At 36.2% G+C, this 18844-nt stretch overlaps 1 protein-coding gene and 1 pseudogene across 1 annotated transcript in view; one reads left to right on the top strand and one right to left on the bottom strand.

The window, feature by feature from the left end:
* Positions 1–18844, bottom strand: part of STT3B (STT3 oligosaccharyltransferase complex catalytic subunit B) — a 98046-nt gene that overhangs the window by 52537 nt on the left and 26665 nt on the right. The window lies entirely within an intron of this gene.
* LOC117313890 (non-histone chromosomal protein HMG-14 pseudogene) lies at positions 510–785 on the top strand (annotated as a pseudogene).

The raw sequence follows: 18844 nt of genomic DNA, 5'->3' as shown, positions 1-18844 counted from the left end.
AAATTAGGTATAGAAGAAACGTACCTCAAAATAATAAAGGCCATAGATGACAAGCCCACAGCTAGCATCATACTTCAATGGTGAAAAGTTGAAAGCTTTTCCCCTAAGATCAGGAACAAAACAAGAATACCCACTCTCACTCTTCTTTGCAACACAGTCCTAGCCTGAGCAATTAGGTAAGAAAAAGAAGTAAAAGGCTTCCAAATTGGGAAGGAAAAATTTAAGTTGTCTGTTTGCAGATAACATGATCTTATATACAGAAAACTCTAAAGGCTTCACCAAGGATACAAGATCAACATTTAAAAAATCAGGTGCATTTCTATACACTAACTGAATTATCTGATAGAGAAATTAAGATAGCAATCCCGGGTTCTCCCACCACCCTCTCTGTGGGTCCCAGCAGCTTGGGCAGCAGGAGGAGTGGCAGCAGCCAGGCAGCCCAGCTTCACAAAGGCTCTCAGCGTGCCACGGCTCGCAGGCACCCGGCACATGTCCACTCCACCACCACGATGCCCAAGAGGAAGGTCAGCTCCGCTGAGGGAGCGGTGAAGGAGGAGCCCAAGAGGAGATTGGCAAGGTCATCAGCTAAACTGGCTCCTGCAAAAGTGGAAACGAAGCCAAAAAGGGCAGCAGGAAAGGATACATCTTCAGACAAAAAGTGCAAACCAAAGGCAAAAAGGGGAGCAAAGGCAAAACCACAGGCTGAAGTGGCTAACCAAGAGACTAAAGAAGACTTACCTGCAGAAAATGGAGAAACTAAAAAAAAAAGAAAATGGAGAAACTAACAACGAGGAGAGGCCAGCTTCTGATGAAGCAGGAGAGAAAGAAGCCAAGTCTGATTAATATCACACCCCTGGTCCTATCAGTGGTCCCCATCTCCCTTCTTGTACAATCCAGAGGAATACTGTTATCAACTATTTTGTAAATGCAAGTTTTTTTAGTAGCTCTGTTATCAACTATTTTGTAAATCCAAGTTTTTTAGTAGCTCTTGCATTTTGTAAAGGCAAGTTTTTTAGTAGCTTAAAAAAAAGCATTTAGTGTAAATGCTTTTTTTTAAGAGGTGAAATCATTTGCTGGTTGTTTATTTTTTGGTACAACTAGAAAATACTGGGATATTGAATATGGGAGGCTTTGATTGTCTTGGGTGTCAGCTTAACGCTCCACAGATGCGAGGGTAGCTTTTACATCTTATAATACAAAGCATACTAAATGGCAGTTTGGAGTCAGCGGTGCATTTAATGTCTTAAACACTTTAAATTACTTCTCTTCCCATGTTGTTTTTGGTATAATTGTTTCCTAAAGCAAACCACTCACCCCCTGGTCTTGGCTCTCCTGGGCAGAATTTTGTGCACTATGTAACATCTTTGGTCATGGTAGTCCGGTTCTTCTAGTAACTGTTAATGTGCTGTGAATGACTGACAATTTGAGTATGTAGGGTATATGACATTAAATTGTGAATTAGTGGGACTTACGATGTAACAGCATATCAATATTTGAAGATATTGGTATTTAATATCCAGTGAAGGAAAATTTGCCTCCAAATTTTAAGCTGGAAAGTCACTGGAATAACTTCAGAAAAGAATTACAACTACATGATTTTTTAGATTTTTGGTACGTATGTTGAGAATTGTGTACAAATTGAAATGTCTATGTACTGATTCTCAAAACAACCAATAAAATCTCAATTATGAAAGACTTTCTTGAAGCACATAAAAAGAAAAAAGCAATCCCCCTTACAACAGTATAAAAATCAATAAAATATTTAACAATAAATTTAACCAAGAAGGTGAAAAACCTGTACAGTGAAAACTATAATACACTGATGAAAGAAGACACAAATAAATGGGAAGATATTATGTGCTCCCGGATTGGAAGAATTATCAATAGTATTGTTAAAATGTCCATATAACCCAAAGCAATCTACAAATTCAGTGCAATCCCTATAAAAATTCCAATAGCATTTTTCACAGAAATAGAAAAATAACCCAAAATTTGCATGGAACCCCCAAAGACACTGAATAGCCAAAGCAGTCTTGAGAAAGAACAACAAAACTGGAAGTATCACACGCCCTGATTTCAAACTATGTTACAAAGCTATAGTAACAAAACAGTATGGTACTGGCATAAAAAAAGACACACAGACCTTTGGAACAGAACACAGAGCCCAGAAATAAACCCACACTTTTACAGTCAATTAATCTTTGACAAGGGCACCAAGAACAAACAATGAAGAAAGAATAGTCTCTTCAAATAAATGGTATTGGAAAACTGGATGTTATTAATATATGCAAAAGAATGAAACTGGACTCTTATCTTACACCATACACAAAAATCAACTTGAAATGCATATTGACTTCAATGTAAAATCTGAAACCATAAAACCCCTAGAGGAAAACAGAGAAAAATCTCCTTGACATGGGCCTTGGCAATGATTTTTGAGCATACGATGCCAAAAACACAAGCAACAAAAGCAAAAATGAACAACTGGGACTACATCAAGCTAAAAGGCTGTGCATAGCAAAGGAAAGAATAAACAGTATGAAAAGGCAACCTATGGAATGAGAGAAAATATTTGCAAACCATATATCTAATAAGGGGTTAATATCTAAAACACATAAGGAACTGATACCTCTCAACAGCAAAAAAAAAAAAAAAAAAAAGCCAAAAACAAAAACCCACAAAAAATCTGATTAATAAATGGTCAAAGAAGTCAAAGAACCTGAAAAGACATTTTCCCAGAGATATACAAATAGCCAGTTAGGTATATGAAAGGTGCTCAATATCAGAGAAATGCAACTGAAAACCACAATGAGAAACACCCTCACATCTGTTAGTGTGGCTACTATCAAAAAGAAAAGAGGTAACAAATGCTGTCAAGGATGTGAAAAAAGGGAACCCTTGGTACATTGTTGGTGGGGATGTAAATTCATACAGCCATTATGGAAAATAGTGTAGAAATTCCTTAAAATTTTTTAAAGCAGAACTATCATGTGATCCAGAAATCCTACTTCTGGGTATAGAGTAGACCCTTGAACAATGTGGGGGTTAGGGGCATCAAGCCTCTGTAGTTGAAAATCTGCATATAACTTACAGTGAGTCCTCCATATACTTGGTTCCTCCACATCTGCAGTTCCTCTGCATCTGCAGATTCAACCAACTGCAGGTTGTATTTATCAGTGACAAATATCCACATATAAGTAGACCCATGTAGTTCAAACCTGCACTGCTCAAGGGTCAACTGTATACGTAAAGGAAACAAAATCAGTATATAGAAGAGATATCAGCACTTCCATGTTCACTGCAGCATTATTCATAATAGCCAAGACAGGGACTTCCGTGGTAGTCCAGTGGTAAGGAATATGCCTTCCAATGTAGGGGATGTGGGTTGGATCCCTGGTCAGGGAACTAAGAACCCACATGCCACGGGGCAACTAAGCCTGTGCGCCACAACTAATGAGCCCACACGCCTCAACTAGAGAGCCCACATGCCGCAAACTACAGAGCCCACGCGCCACAACTAGAGAGAAGCCCACGTGCTGCAACAAAGAGCCCGGGCGTGCAATGAAAGATCCCGCATACTGCAATGAAGATCCCGTGTGCCACAACTAAGACCTGACATAGCCAAAAATTAAAATAAATAACTACATACATAATAGCCAAGATATGTAAACAACCAAAGTGTCTGTTGATAGATGAATGGATAAAGCAAATGTCATTATACATTTATATAATGGAATACTATTCAGCCACAAAAAGGAAATCTTGCCGTTGCCAATTTGTGACATGTATGAACCTGGAAGGCATTTACGCTAAGTGAAATAAGCCAGGCAGAGAAAGAAAAATACTGTATGGTATCACTTATATGTGAACTCTCTTTTTTAAAAAAAGTTTAACTCAGAAAGAGAATAGAATGGTGACTGCCAGAGGATGGGGGATGGGACAAATGGGGAGAGGTAGGTCAAAGGGTACAAATTTCAGTTATAACATGAATAAGTTCTAAGGATCTAATGTATGACAAGGTGACTGTAGTTAGTAATACGTACTGTATTGTATAATTGAAATTTGCTAAGAGATGAGATCTTAAGAGCTCTCACCAAAAAAAAAAAAAAGGAAGAAAGAAGGAAAGAAACTATATGAGGTGACGGATGTGTTATGATTGTGGTAATGATTTCACAATGTGTATGTATATCTCAAATCATCATGCAGTACACATTAAATATACACAACTTTGTCAATTATATCTCAATAAAGCTGAAAAGTATGAAAAAATTAAGAAATCTAAAGGTAAATCCAGTTTTTACATTTAATCTTAAAAGAAGAATCATTATGCCCCACAGATGATTAGGAAAAAACACAAAAAACTACATACACCTCTCAATAAATTTCAAAACGCTAAGAATAAAGTGCAACTTAAAATCATTCATAGAAAATAAACAGATTTTCTCCAAAGGAATATATCAGTCAACTGGAATCACTGAATGCTATAAAGGCAATGGAAATAATATAAAGGCAATGGAATAATATACCAAAATTTCTGACTAAGGAAAAAGGATTTTAAACTCAGAACTTAAAACAACATTTGTTTTCCAGCAACAATTCTGGAAATCTAAGCTAGAAATGCTACACACCCTCTAAAAGAAAGTACCAGAGCTAATTTTAAAAGCGAAACCTCCAAATGCTAGAAACAAAGTATTTATTGTACTTAAAGGCGGGACCATGGGAAGACTATCCCTTCAGAGATGAAAAACAATGTATCCACCAGCATGGAAGTGGCTAAATTTTTCTCCTCCCCAGGGAAGAAAGACTCCCATAAGAAAGGTAAACTCTTAACCTTTGTACCACTGCATGTTAGTCTAAATTTACAAGGGGTCTACAAATCAAGAAGTTAACACTGAAACCAAGGTCCAAAAACTTGGATTAACAGTAAAAGCAAAAACCAAAAATAACTTGAGACTCAAATGAGCTTCATAAAGGACAGTTACAAACTATAGGAGGTAGAGGAGCACCATTAGGAAGTACACAACAGGAAAAGTAAGTAACATCCCCAAAACCTGTGAAAATAGTTCAAAGACAAAAGGCCTAGTATTTTAACAAGAATCAGGATTTTAAATTTTAAACGCAATTTTTCACTTAAAAAAATGGACTCCAAGAGATTAATATGTTCTTAAAACTAAGAAACATGGGGTTCCAACTTCATAATCAAAATTGTTCTGAGTGGTATTTTTCACTTTCCATTTCGCATAAATCTTGTCCTCTCCCTCTCTGTTCAATCATTCTCTTCCCTGGCTTCTATAACTACAATAGTCTCCTATTTTTTTACCCCACATCTCCAACCCTCTTCTCTGCTTTCTGTACAGGCAGCCTCCTCTACCCAAGATCCTCTCATTAACTGTAACTCTCCCCCAAGAGATGTCAGTCATACCTGGGCCTTCAATTACTATCAGTATGCCCACAATTTGCCAATGTTATCTCCCTGTCTACATTTTTTTTCCCTTGAATGTCACAAAGGCATCTCAAACTCAATATCCAACTAAACTCATGACTGGACACCACCTATCCACCCTCAAAACAAATACCTACACTGTGTCTGCTTTTAGTATTTTCTATCTAATTACCACCTAAATTGAAAAAGCCAAAAATCTAGGTGTCATCCTAGAGAGCTCCTTCCCTCTCACATCCTATACACAAATCATAACCAGGTTATTTTACTACTTAAATATCCTTGAAATTTGTCCACTCTTTCCTACTCTGATACTAGCACTGTAATCCAAGCTATCATTTTTTTAACTAGACTACCGCAGTAGCCCCTAACTCATCCCCCTACATCCATTTTGCCCACGTCCTAATTCTCCAATCTGTATACTGTTTCTCAACAAAGAATATCTTTTCAAAATGCAAATGTGATCATATTGCAACTCCCTGCTGAACTATTCAAGGGCTTCATCTCTTAAAATTAAAAGGAAGGAAACTTCACTTAACATAATCAAAGCCACACACACTCTAGCTCTTACATAACTCTAGTCTCATCTCACACCTTACTATCTCCCTACTTTCCATATACCCATCCTTCAGTCCTCCAGACTCACCTTATCCTCTCCGACCTCAGAACTTCAGACTGCCAAGTTCCTTCACTCTGGATCACTGCTATCTCCCCTCTTAGCCTAAATAACTCGTTCTTCAAACTTCAGCACATTTCTAAGGGATGCTGTTGACAGAAAAGGCTCAATGTACTTTTTTCTTCTAGCACTTGCCACAGGTGCAATTTCACATTAGTTTACTTGATTAATATTTACCACACTAGATAAATACTCCCACGAGGAAACCACATGTCTCCAACAACCTCGCACAGCACCTGGTACATAGCAGCCCTCAAATATTTGTTGAATGAATAACTGATTTCATAAATATGTTTTTAAATGGAGATGAAATACACTCTAGATAGCTTCCCAGATAGCTACCTAACGTCAATTTTAAATGGTATCCCCAAAGTAAAAGACTAAAACTAATTTAACTATACTTCCTGAGATCTAAGCCTGAAGGCAAAATTAAAGAGTTAAAACAAACAAGCAAGCTCATTAAGATTCTACTGAAAACCTAGTCAAAGTATCTAAAAACTAAACATAAATGGAGGTAGAATGTGTTTAGTCCTATTTTATCCCCAGGATCAAGTCAATCCTGGTATGCAAGGCTCCCACAACTCCCTTAACTTTATTATTTTTTTTTGGCCGCACCATGAAGCTTGTGGGATCTGAATTCCCTGACCAGGGATCGAAGCTGTGCCCCCCTGCACTGGAAGCACGGAGTCTTAATCACTGGACTGCCAGGGAAGTCCCAACTCACTCTTATAAACCCATTTTCTTTGATTTTCAGTTAACTTCTTCCTGTCTGATTTGCTGTTCATTTTTCTATCCTATTTTCCAGCCCAGTTTCCAACCCAGCACTGTGAATAGTTTACTGAATGCCCTTATGGGTTTCCCTTCTTATCGCCTGGAAGTGAAATAACAGGACTTTAGTAAAGGGCAGCACACTCTTATTTCACTGAGCACTTTGAAGGTAGTAGTAGTCACTATCTTCTTCTTAGGCCCGTAATACAGTACCTCCCCCCCTATTCCCCCCCCCCCCATACAACACACCACTACCACTAAACTAATCAGCCCTGACAGCTAAATGAACTGACTGTAGAGATAAATAAAAGGTGGACACCCTACCCAAGAGTTCTTGCTGCTTAGTAACATTACCAACACTTAGGATTATCAAACAATTTTTGCCAACAATGGTAATTTGCATTTCTATGATGTCTTGTGAGATTAACACTTTTCATGTATTTAATGGTCATTAAATTTCCTCTGAAGTATGTATTGAAGTACTCTGCACATTTTTTCTAGTTAATTTGACTAAGTTCTTCATATTGTTCTTTTGTCAGTTATGTGAGTTGTAAACTGTTCTCATTCATAGCTTCTCTTCACTCATGATGGTATTTTTTAAAGAACAGAAATTCTTGACATAAAACCTAATTTATCAATTTTTTTTTGCTGTGAGTTAGTGTTTTTTTCTGGTTAAAAAAGTCTTTTACTGTCCCAAGGTCATAAAGATATTATTTTCTTTTTCATGATAATTTAGTTTAAACTTACTTATTTAGGTATTTAATATACCTGGAATCAATTATTTTATATGGTGAGAAATATTTATCTATTTTTATTTCCTCTGTATAAATAATTGTTCCCACATCATTCACTGAAAAATTATCTTTTCTCCATTGCTGTACAGTTCTACCTCTATCATACACTAAGAGTTCATTAATGTGCAGATCTGTTTCTGGACTCTATTCTGCTCAAGTGGTCTTTATGTCTATCCTTGCACCAATAATATGCAAACTTAATAACTAGAGCTTTAAATAAAATCTTGACATCTGCCAGAACATTCTAAAACTGTGCCTTGTATTTCGTCCTTTTGCATCTCCACATGAATTTTAAAATAAGCTGTCAATTCCACCAAAAAATCCATGTGGGGTTTTGACTAAAAGTCCATTAACTCCACATGCTGATTCGGGGAGAATTAATATCTTTACAATACTGACTCATCCAATCCATAAATAGAGTTATCTCCTTCTTATAGGTCTTCTTTAATGTCTCTTCAGAAAATGAATAATTTCAACCTTAGAGATCTTACACATATTTGCTTAGATTTATTCTTATTTTTAATAGTATTTTCATTTATTTTTTAAAAATCCTGTTTGACATACTGACAGGTATCTCTTTTTAAAAATCTTTATTGGAGTATAACTGCTTTACAATGTTGTGCTAGTTTCTGCTTTATAACAATGTGAATCAGCTATATGTATACATATATCCCCATATCACCTCCCTCTTGCGTCTCCCTCCCACCCTCCCTATCGTACCCCTCTAGGTGGTCACAAAGCACTAAGCTGATCTCCCTGTGCTATGCGGCTGCTTCCCACTAGCTATCTATTTTACATTTGGTAATGTATATATATGTCCATGCCACTCTCTCACTTCTTCCCAGCTTACCCTTCCCACTCCTCGCGTCCTCAAGTCCATTCTCTACGTCTGCGTCTTTATTCCTGTCCGGTCCCTAGGTTCTTCAGAAGCATTTTTTTCTTTAGATTCCATACATATGTGTTAGCATATGGTATTTGTTTTTCTATTTCTGACTTACTTCACTCTGTATGACAGACTCTAGGTCCATCCACCTCACTACAAATAACTCAATTTGGTTTCTTTTTATGGTTGAGTAATATTCCATTGTATATATGTGCCACATCTTCTTTATCCATTCATCCATCGATGGACACTTAGGTTGCTTCCATGTCCTGGCTATTGTAAATAGAGCTGCAATGAACATTGTGGTACATGACTCTTTTTGAATTATGGTTTTCTCAGGGTATATGCCCAGTAGTGGGATTGCTGGGTCATATGGTAGTTCTATTTGTAGCTTTTTAAGGAACCTCCATACTGTTCTCCATAGTGGCTGTATCAATTTACATTCCCACCATCAGTGCAAGAGGGTTCCCTTTTCCCCACACCCTCTCCAGCATTTACTGTTTGTAGATTTTTTGATGATGGTCATTCTGATACCTCATTATAGTTTTGATCTGCATTTCTCAAATGATTATTGATGTTGAGCATGCTTTCCTGTGTTTGCTGGCAATCTTTGACAGGTATCTCTTGATATTTTTACATTGATTTTATAACCAGAAACCTTGCAAATGCTTATTAATTCTAATAATTTACCACTAGATTCCTTCAGACTTTAAATTTGAAAATCAATAAACATTCCTGTGACTATGTTAAAATGAGAGAGATGTCTCAAAGACTACTTGACAAACTTCCAAGTTTTTAAAGCCCTGTTATCAGAGGTAATGTTTTGTTCCCACATCATTCTATCCCATTATCTATCCCTTATAATTGCCAATCTTTTCAATTATACAGAAAATACAGATAAATATTAACTTCATTCAAAGTAAAGACATTTAACTGAAATACTTAATTAAGATATATAATATGAAATTCCAAAATGAAATAAGCTACTGCATTTCAAACTTTAAAGGCTTGGAACCTTTATTCAAATAAAATCTTCATAAAAAAATAAAGGAAAAATAAAAGTATTTTTTAAATAGAAATTTAAGTCCAAATTTATAACATTTATTAATAAATCAATCAGTAAGAAGAACAATTAGGTTCTTTCAGTAAACACAGAGTCTTAAACTCGAGGTTATATTTCATAGTTGCAAAGATGCTAAACATCGTCTAATTTATTTTGGTATTTTGTTTTGGTTCACAAAGTTGTAAAATATTTGACTCAGAAGTAACCGTCAAACAGTCATCAGTTTTTAAAAAGTTTTTCTTGCTGTTAAAGATATTGCTCAATTAAATGATGCAGAAGTTTGTTTAGAGCCTAATAGAAAATTTTAGTAATGCTTGTATTTCTCATTGTTTGCATATAAACACACATATATAAATTAAACCAGAAACACCCAAATCTAAATTTGTAACACTGTGTTGCAGATTCAGTTGTTACTACAAGTATACTATAAGTATAGTCTGGTTATTTACTTTTACGTGAATTCCCATGAAACCTCAGTTGAAATATTAAACACCCAATCCAAACTGATTCAGACATTTTCCCAAAGGAAACCAAATACCAACAGGTACATGAAAAGGTGCTCAACATCCTAATCACCAAGGAAATGCAAAGAGGTTATCACCTCACGCCTGTCAGAAAGGCTATTACCAAAAAGACAAATATTGGCAAGGATGTAGAAAAAAGGGAACCCTTGCACACTGTTTGTGGGAATGTAAATTTATGCAGCCACTATGGAAAACAACATGGAGGTTCTTCAAAAAAACTAAAAACAGTACAATCATATGACCCAGCAATTTTACTTCCAGGAGTTAATCCAAAGGCATTAATCCAAATCACTATCCTGAATAGGCATCTGTACTTCCATGTTTGTTGCAGCATAGCCAAGACATGGAAACAAACTAAGTGTCCATTGACAAATGAATAGATAAAAGAAAATGTGGGGTGTACACACACACACACACACACACACTCTCTCTCTCTCTCTCTCAGGAATATTACTCAGCCATAAAAAGAAGGAATTCTGCCATTTGTAACAACAAGCATGGACCTTAAGGGCATTATGCTACATGAAATAAGTCAGATAGAAAGACAAATACTAGACGATCTCATTTACGTGGAGTCTAAAAAAACCCCCCAAAACCAAAACAAACCAAAAAACCTAAACAACTCAGATACAGAGAACAAACTGCTGGTTGTCAGAGGTGGGGTTGCAGGGGTGGGGGAAATGGGTGAAGGTGGTCAAAGGGTTCAAACTTCCAGTTATAAGATAACTAAGTTGTAGGGATGCAATATACAACATGGTGACTACAGTTAACGATACGGTATTATATATTTGAAAGTTGTTTAGATCTTAAAAGTTCTCATCACAAGGGAAAAAAAAAGGTGTGGTAATAAATGTTAATTAATTAAACTTATTGTGGTAATCATTTCACAATATATACATATATGAAATCATTATGTTTTACACCTAAAATTAATACACTGGTATATGGTAATGATTTCTCAACTGAAAAAAACAAAAGAACCCGAGGCAGGGGGGGGAAGTTAATAACCAGGGGAAACAAAAAAAACCAATCCAAAACAAATATAAAAGGCATTTAGATTAATCATACAACTACTCTTTTCCATTACAGTAAATAACCAAAAAAAGAATTGTATCTATTAATCTTTTGTTTCACCTTCTTATTGAGCAATTTTAGCATGGTCTTTCCTAGCTCTTTGTTCCATCTACATAGAAACACACCACAGCCATGCATTTTATTCTCCTTTCTTCCTGAGATCCCCTCAAACCTGAAATTCATTCTTGAAGAAGCCTTCTCTAATACTCCCATCCTCCCCTCCCCAGTCCACTTGAATTTGTGCTTTGAAAACATCACGTTGGAACCTCTATTCTAATTTACCTGACAGTGGAATATTTTTTTCTTAGTGACTTTTGCATCCTTGAAGGTATCATATAGTTCCTGGCACTTCACTTATGAGGGTCAATTAATTCTTTCTGGCATACTAGTAATGAGTAGTAACACTGACTTAAATTTTGGCTTCTATTTTCTTCTTCATTAAATGCAAGCAATTGTGTGCACAAAAGCAGTCTTCAATTTTAGCATGTCCAATATACATATTAAAAAAATTTAAATATCTGGGGAGGGTGTTATAGATGAAACAAGATGGACCATAAATTGAAAACTGTTGAAGCTGGGTGATGTATACACATTCGGAGGTTCATTACAGTATTAACTCTACTTTTGCTTATGTTAGAAATTTTCTACGATACTGCACGTGTGCATGTGTATGTGTGTGTATACAGAGTTTACATATACATGCACACATATCTATATATGCAATTATAATACTTACCTATACATAGATAGATGATCTACATAATTATATATATGAGTAATACATATTGTTAAAAATGTTGGGAGACCAGAAAGGGGAGCTCTCATGCCCTGCAAGGACAGCAGAGCCCAACAGGAGGAAGAAAGGTTCCTCTCTTCTTCCCTGGCAAGGACTCAGCAGCCAATGAAAAGCCATAGACTCTGTTTAGCCCCTCCAACTTCCTTTTCCTCTCTATAAAATGGCATGCTGGGACTTGCACATGGCCTGCTGTGGTTGCAGATCCCTAATTGCAATTCTCTGCTGATCCCGAATAAACCCATTTTTGCTGAAGAAATATCTGACAGTCTATTTGTTTCAAGTTAATTATATGTAAACTTTATTATGGAAAATTTCACACACACACACACACACACACACACACACACACTCTCATATATACAATTTACAGTTTTCATCAAGTAAAACTAGGTGAATTGACTGAGAAAAGACGTACTAAAGGTTAGGAGACACCAAAATAAAACTGAAATAAAAGAGAAAACACAAGTGGTAAAATAATATCTAACTCAGTCTGAGAAAACTACCAGATTTTACATATACTTTTATTAATATTGTCAGAACAACTTCTGGTATTTTAAATTCAATAAAATGATTTGTTTTGAAACAAGTGTGAAAAAAAGATGCTAATTATTGAATACTCTGTATAGTAGATACATGTGATTCATTGTGGTCTTCTCTACTTTTGGTTTATTTATTTTTCATAAAAGTTTTCTAAAAAATAAATGAACGCCTTCCCCCAAATTCTCTCAACCCAATCTCTAGAGCCAACCTGAAATTCCAATGTGGGAGAATGACTTATTAAGACAGACAAAATAATTCTCACATGAACTTTTTCATTCTAAAAGGGGCATATAAATAATTTTACTGCTTTCCAGTAACAAGCAAACTGCTTCAAGATGTAAGGAGAAACTGGGGATCACAGGAAAATGTGAGTTTTAAATCTGATAAAGAGAAACAGCCATATTACAAATTAAAAGAGGTCTTAGAGACCCACCTTTACAAAGAAGCTAAGATACATAAATTTAGTTTTCTTCTGCAATGTATATTCCTAAGACCTCCGTGTCCTTTGGCTATTCAAAGACACCGCATTTTATAATGGCCTTTCCCGATATCTATAAGAGACAAATGAAAAGTAACAAGATAGGAATAAAACATTTGCTTCTGAAAGCCACAGACTTGTTTTTAATCCTTATAAATTCCGTAGTATTAATTCTTCTTCATCCCAAGAAACCCTTCGAAAGCTAAGAAAAGTCTATGTGCTTGAAACAACCTCTTAAAGCAGCAAGATGAGATTAAATTATGGAAGTCCATTTATGGAAAAATGGTTACACCTCTTGGGTTCTAAGAGAGATTAGCACAATACTTGAATTCAGAACATTACAGCTTAAATAGAACTTTACAAACTGGTTTACGCCTTATTCAACATATACCATATTGTTTCCTTAGGAAAACAAACACTCAGTACCAACCCATTTGTAAACTAGGCCTGCCCTTCTGAACAAAGAGGGAAAGCGCTACCTCTGCATTTTCCTTCTACTGATCTTGTTGGAGACCTAACCACTTCATACACTTCGTTTTAGGTTTGTTATTTCACCTTATGTTATACTGAAACACTTAATGTACACTCAAAAACAATAACGAAATCTCACAATTAGGTACTGAAGCAAAATACAATATACCCTTAATCTTAAAGGTTAAAAAAAATTTATACCTCAGCTCTAAAGTTAATGAAAGGCTTTTCTATCTTCAAGAGGAAATTTTTGAGGTGGGAAAGCATTTTGTATGTTTAATTAACATTTCCAGTTCTCTATAAAAATATGGCACTGTATCATAAAAAATATTAATTGGAAGATGTCTAGGAATAAGTAGAACAGTATATTCTTAGCCTTAAAGCTATGACCAACCTGAAGTCATCTAAGACCCCTGTGACTAGCTTTCGTAACAGAATATATGGTATGTGTAGAATATGAGCTAGAAAAGCTGAGAAATAAAGGTCTCAATTTATAGCTAAGAAGTAAAGATAGAGAAAGTTCCAGCCTAAAGAAATGGGCTAAGGCAGTGCTAAAAGTAAAACACAAGCAAGTCTCCCAAGGGCCAGTTCCGTCCTCCTTTTCCCTAAACCATTACTTCTCTAAAACTATCTACCAAATGCATATAACTATAATTAAACCTTTAACTAAAGTTTGCTAACTGACATTTTCCAGGGCCTATGTCACTGCTTTTTTGTAAGACTGGCATCAAAATGACTGTCTCAAAATAAGCGCTTGCTGTAATAACCCCTACTCTTTTCACTTCTATATTAAATTCTTATACAGATTCAAGATTAACACACTTTTAGATGAACACAGTTGAAACCTCAGAAATTTAGAAACCAGGCTTTACATAAATAGATTCAAATTAGGAAGTAACCGAGAAACAATAGAAAAAGACTGCTTTTGGCAATGAAAGAGCAAGATAAACACAGAGGGGATGGGAGACAAACATGTCCCACACCCCACAAATGTTCAGTGCACAAATCTAATTTCCATAAGACAACACAAGTCTAGTTTAGCTTAGCCTTTGCAAATAAAATCTAAAAAGCAGAAGAATAAATCAGAAACAATGGAGGAAACAAAGGAAAGGCAAGTGGCTTTGCTCCATGATGGTGATAAAGAACAGCAAATATAAGTAGCAAAGAAGGGAAGGAGAGGAAAGAGATAGGGCAAAAGGGAAGAGAGGAAGTGGAGCTCTGTATCAAGTACTACCACATCTCAACATTCCCGTTAAAGTCAAAGCCTTGAATCATCCCACTATTTTATTTTATTATTATTATTTTTGTTTTGCGGTGTGCGGGCCTCTCACTGTTGTGGCCTCTCCCGTTGCGGAGCACAGGCTCCGGACGCGCAGGCTCAGCGGCCATGGCTCACAGGCCCAGCCGCTCCGCGGCATGTGGGATCTTCCCGGACTGGGGCACGAACCCGTGTCCCCTGCATCGGCAGGCGGACTCCCAACCACTGCGCCACCAGTGAAGCCCCATCCCACTATTTTAATTTGCTTTGTGGTGAAATACCAGGTTAACTGAAGTTTCTATCAAAAATAAGGATATGTGAGGGCTCATAGTTGTCTCCTATGAATAGAGAACCTATGTCAATTTGACAGCACATCTTTCAAAGCTTCCCCAAAATTCTTGTCTGTCAAGACATTATAATATGTGCCTCTAAGGACAGCTATTCTACATTGAACATTAGTATGGTTTTCATTTTTAAAAGGTAATAATCATTTACCATTTTTTTAAAAAAAATTCTAAGCAACTAATGTGTCCCAGGTTTCCATTCAGCACTAGAAAGAGAGCAGTGAAAAGGACAGGCAAAGTCTCTCTCCTGGAGCTTAAGTGCAATAAACACAAACCAGATAATTATAGGTTGAAGCAACAGCTTTGGAAGACACTAAAGGGATGGGATAAAAGAGTGAAATAGGAAGAAGGGGAGGAAAGGGTAAAGATGGCTTTAAGCAAGGTATAAATGAAGTCTTCTAACATTTGTGAGACCTTAAGGATGGGAGCAGCCAACCATTCCAAGAGGTGGGGAGAGCTGTCCCTAGGTAAAGAAACTAGCAGTGCAAAGACCTTGAGATAGGAGAGGTTAGCGTGTTTAAGGAGAGAAAGGGGTCCAAGAGGGGTAGTAGTAAAGAGATGCATTTTTAGCACTATTTATTTAAATACAATTATTCTTTTTTAAAAATTTTTATTTATTTTAGGCTGCGTTGGGTCTTCATTGCTGCATGCAGGCTTTCTCTAGTTGCAGCGAGCAGGCTTCTCACTGCAGTGGCTTCTCTTGTTGTGGAGCACGGGCTCTAGGCGTGTGGGCTTCAGTAGTTGTGGCACGTGGGCTCAGTAGTTGTGGCGCATGGGCTTAGCTGCTCTGCAGCATACGGGATCTTCCCGGACCAGGGCTCGAACCCGTGTCCCCTGCAATGGCAGGCGGATTCTTAACCACTGTGCCACCAGGGAAGCCCATAAGTACAATTATTCTTTTAAAAAATTGTTAACAGTTGTCAGGTACTGTTATTTAATCATCACAAAAAAAAGAAACCTTTGAGGTAGGATACTATGCCCAATCTATCAGACTAAAGCACAGAGATGTTAAATACTTATCCAAAGTCATACAGCCACTAAGTAGTCAAGATGGGATTTGAACCAAGCAGCTCTGACTCCAGTGCCCACATTCTTGAACATGATCACAAGATGATTCCAAACAGCAAGAGAGTAATAAATGCCAGTAATAATTTGCATCACCTTCTGGGCACTGTGAACCTTTTAAGTGGATCTTAAATCATTCCCTGTACCTCAGATTCCAAAGAACTCCTCTCATACTACCTTTTCTGACAGGAGTGGGGTATACATTTTCAAGTGAGTAGAATATATACTTTTGAAAGGAAGAGGGTACCATCCCATTTAATCCACACTTACCTGTATATTAGGCTCTTGTGTAAACTCTCATTTGAAGAAAGGGTTCAAGAGCTAAAATAAGTGTTTAAAAAACACTGGCATATGTTTAAAATTATATAAGCAAGACCATTAGGATAGTTCTCTTAAGATGTTTTAAGATGCAACTTTGAACTTTGAAGCTTTTGCTCTTTCTTAAGTTACTTTGGAAACAAAAGGACAGAGAAGTCCAATATACCTCTGACTATATCATTTCAGATTTCAACTCTGTGGTACAGATATTACCTTTTAAACAACCATGGCCCTAATAGTCACTACCTTGAATGTTGCAATCATTCTGCCGGAGAAAAGAATTTTGGAGGTTTAAGCAAAACAAATTTTCAGGTGGAAAGAAATACACATCATTTACACTCTTGATTCATTGGCTAGTACTAGTCACATGGCCCCACCCATGTGCTGAGAAAAGAGGGAAACCAGATACTGGTGAATAGCACTATCAGCTACCATATATGTCATGCTATTTTGTAGATGAAGCAAAATTCATTAGTCTGTATAGTATGATCGTATTTATGCCAAAAACCTAAAGGTTATGTGTGCGTGTACACTTACATAAATTTCAAAAACTGTGTATCCTTTGAAGAAATCCTAGCAGAATATATAACAAGCAATTAATAGATTATGCCTCATTCTTTGATTTTTTTTAAACAATGAGCAATTTTTAACAAAAAAAGAAGAAAAAAAAGCAAAACCAAAAAGGCTAGGCAAAGAAAACAAAATCATAGCCAGAAAACTTCATTAAGTACTGCATGACCAAAAATAACAACCATCACTACTACCTACAAGCTTCACACATAATCTATAAAATGGTTTTTTACCAAATCCTCCAACAACTATTAATTATTACTCTCACAAAGGAGATACAAAGCAAGTGGTCCCCATCTCTGCCTCATATTTCTCCCCTTCTTGGCACCTTTCTCATATTTAATATATTAACCAATTCAACCACCACTGTCAAGCTCCAGATAACCACTCTTACCAGTAAGCTATACTTTCTAATCTTTACTCCCTCAAAGTTTATTTCTCATCTTATAAAGGTATGTGTAAACCTGGGTAAACTTCCTTTTCAAAAAGACTTGAAATCCCTCCTTCCACTTCTATCCAGTACAGGTTTGCTTTACCCAAACCAGTCTTCCCATCATAGACAAGCTTGCCACATAAATGTTAAAGAACTATTTTGGGAGAATGTCTCAATGATAACATGACATTGATGTCTGTTATCATTTGCATATTCAATGTCTCCGAAAGGAGAAAGGATGAGAAAAAAGTTTTTCTCATGCAGAAATTTTCCTTCAAGCTTTTAAAACTCTGTTTACAAAGTATAAAGAGGGAACTAGGAATTTCTATTTGATCTTAAAAAGCCAGTTCACTTTTACAATATACCTGTTATACATGGATCAAAAATATATCTGATAGAAAACAAAGTCTCAGTTCTCATGAAAAGAATGCAAGACAGACTTGTTAATAGGTTGAATCTATTGTCCATTATTGCAGCATCTTTCAAGAGATGTATACAACTTTCAGTATTATCACCACAATCATCTATCAGCATTTTGATTTGAACAGATTACTTATGACACTTAAAGTTTAACAATTTATTTTGAATCTCTTCCTCTTTCTCCTGTTATCAAGTATTTTCTAATTCCACAGGACTTTCAAATATAGTTGTTTCTCTTCCTTTAATGAATTTAAAAATCACATTTTACTCTTTAACCCATTTTTTCCTTAAATCTTTAAATAGTCTGGTTACTGACAAGTGAGAAAATTATTCATATACCCATTTCAGAAATGAAGTCTATGAGACTTATTTAGTCTGTCTTAAGAAGTCATTCTCCCTCTCTTCCTGAGGAAAAAATATCCAAAATGTGTAGGGGTGGGTAATTTTAGCTCCTTGTGACTTTAACTCTTAGATTATTCAAGTAATATATTACACTACCGAAAAGTAGAGTCTCTACCTTAAATGAAACAAGGGAAGCTCACCTTCTCCATTACATACTTCTAATACTTTACTTCAATTAGTCTCCTTTCTCTCTTGCATAAGTCTAGGTCTTCGATAAGAGAAAAAGACTTTTCCTGTTTCCTCAAATATAGTAGTAAAAACTGTAATATGAAAACATAAGAAAAAGCACTGTCTTCTAAAAAAGATATTGGCTTTATGGAAAAGATCTATTTTTCTAATTTCAGAGTTCTACATTGCTTCCTAAAGAACACTGTTCAACCACCATCAGCTTTATTAGAGTAAGAAAATCTATGCTAAGCTATATAGAAGCTTGATCTGTCCTAAGGGAGACCATCTGTACACCAAAATTCCAAATGAGACACCCCTCACCAAAGGCAAGCATCTCAAGGTTTATACTGTAATTTCTG

This window comes from Tursiops truncatus, chromosome 10, assembly GCF_011762595.2.
Source record: "Tursiops truncatus isolate mTurTru1 chromosome 10, mTurTru1.mat.Y, whole genome shotgun sequence".
Taxonomy (NCBI): Eukaryota; Metazoa; Chordata; class Mammalia; order Artiodactyla; family Delphinidae; genus Tursiops; species Tursiops truncatus.
This window is presented reverse-complemented; position numbering and strand designations above follow the sequence as displayed.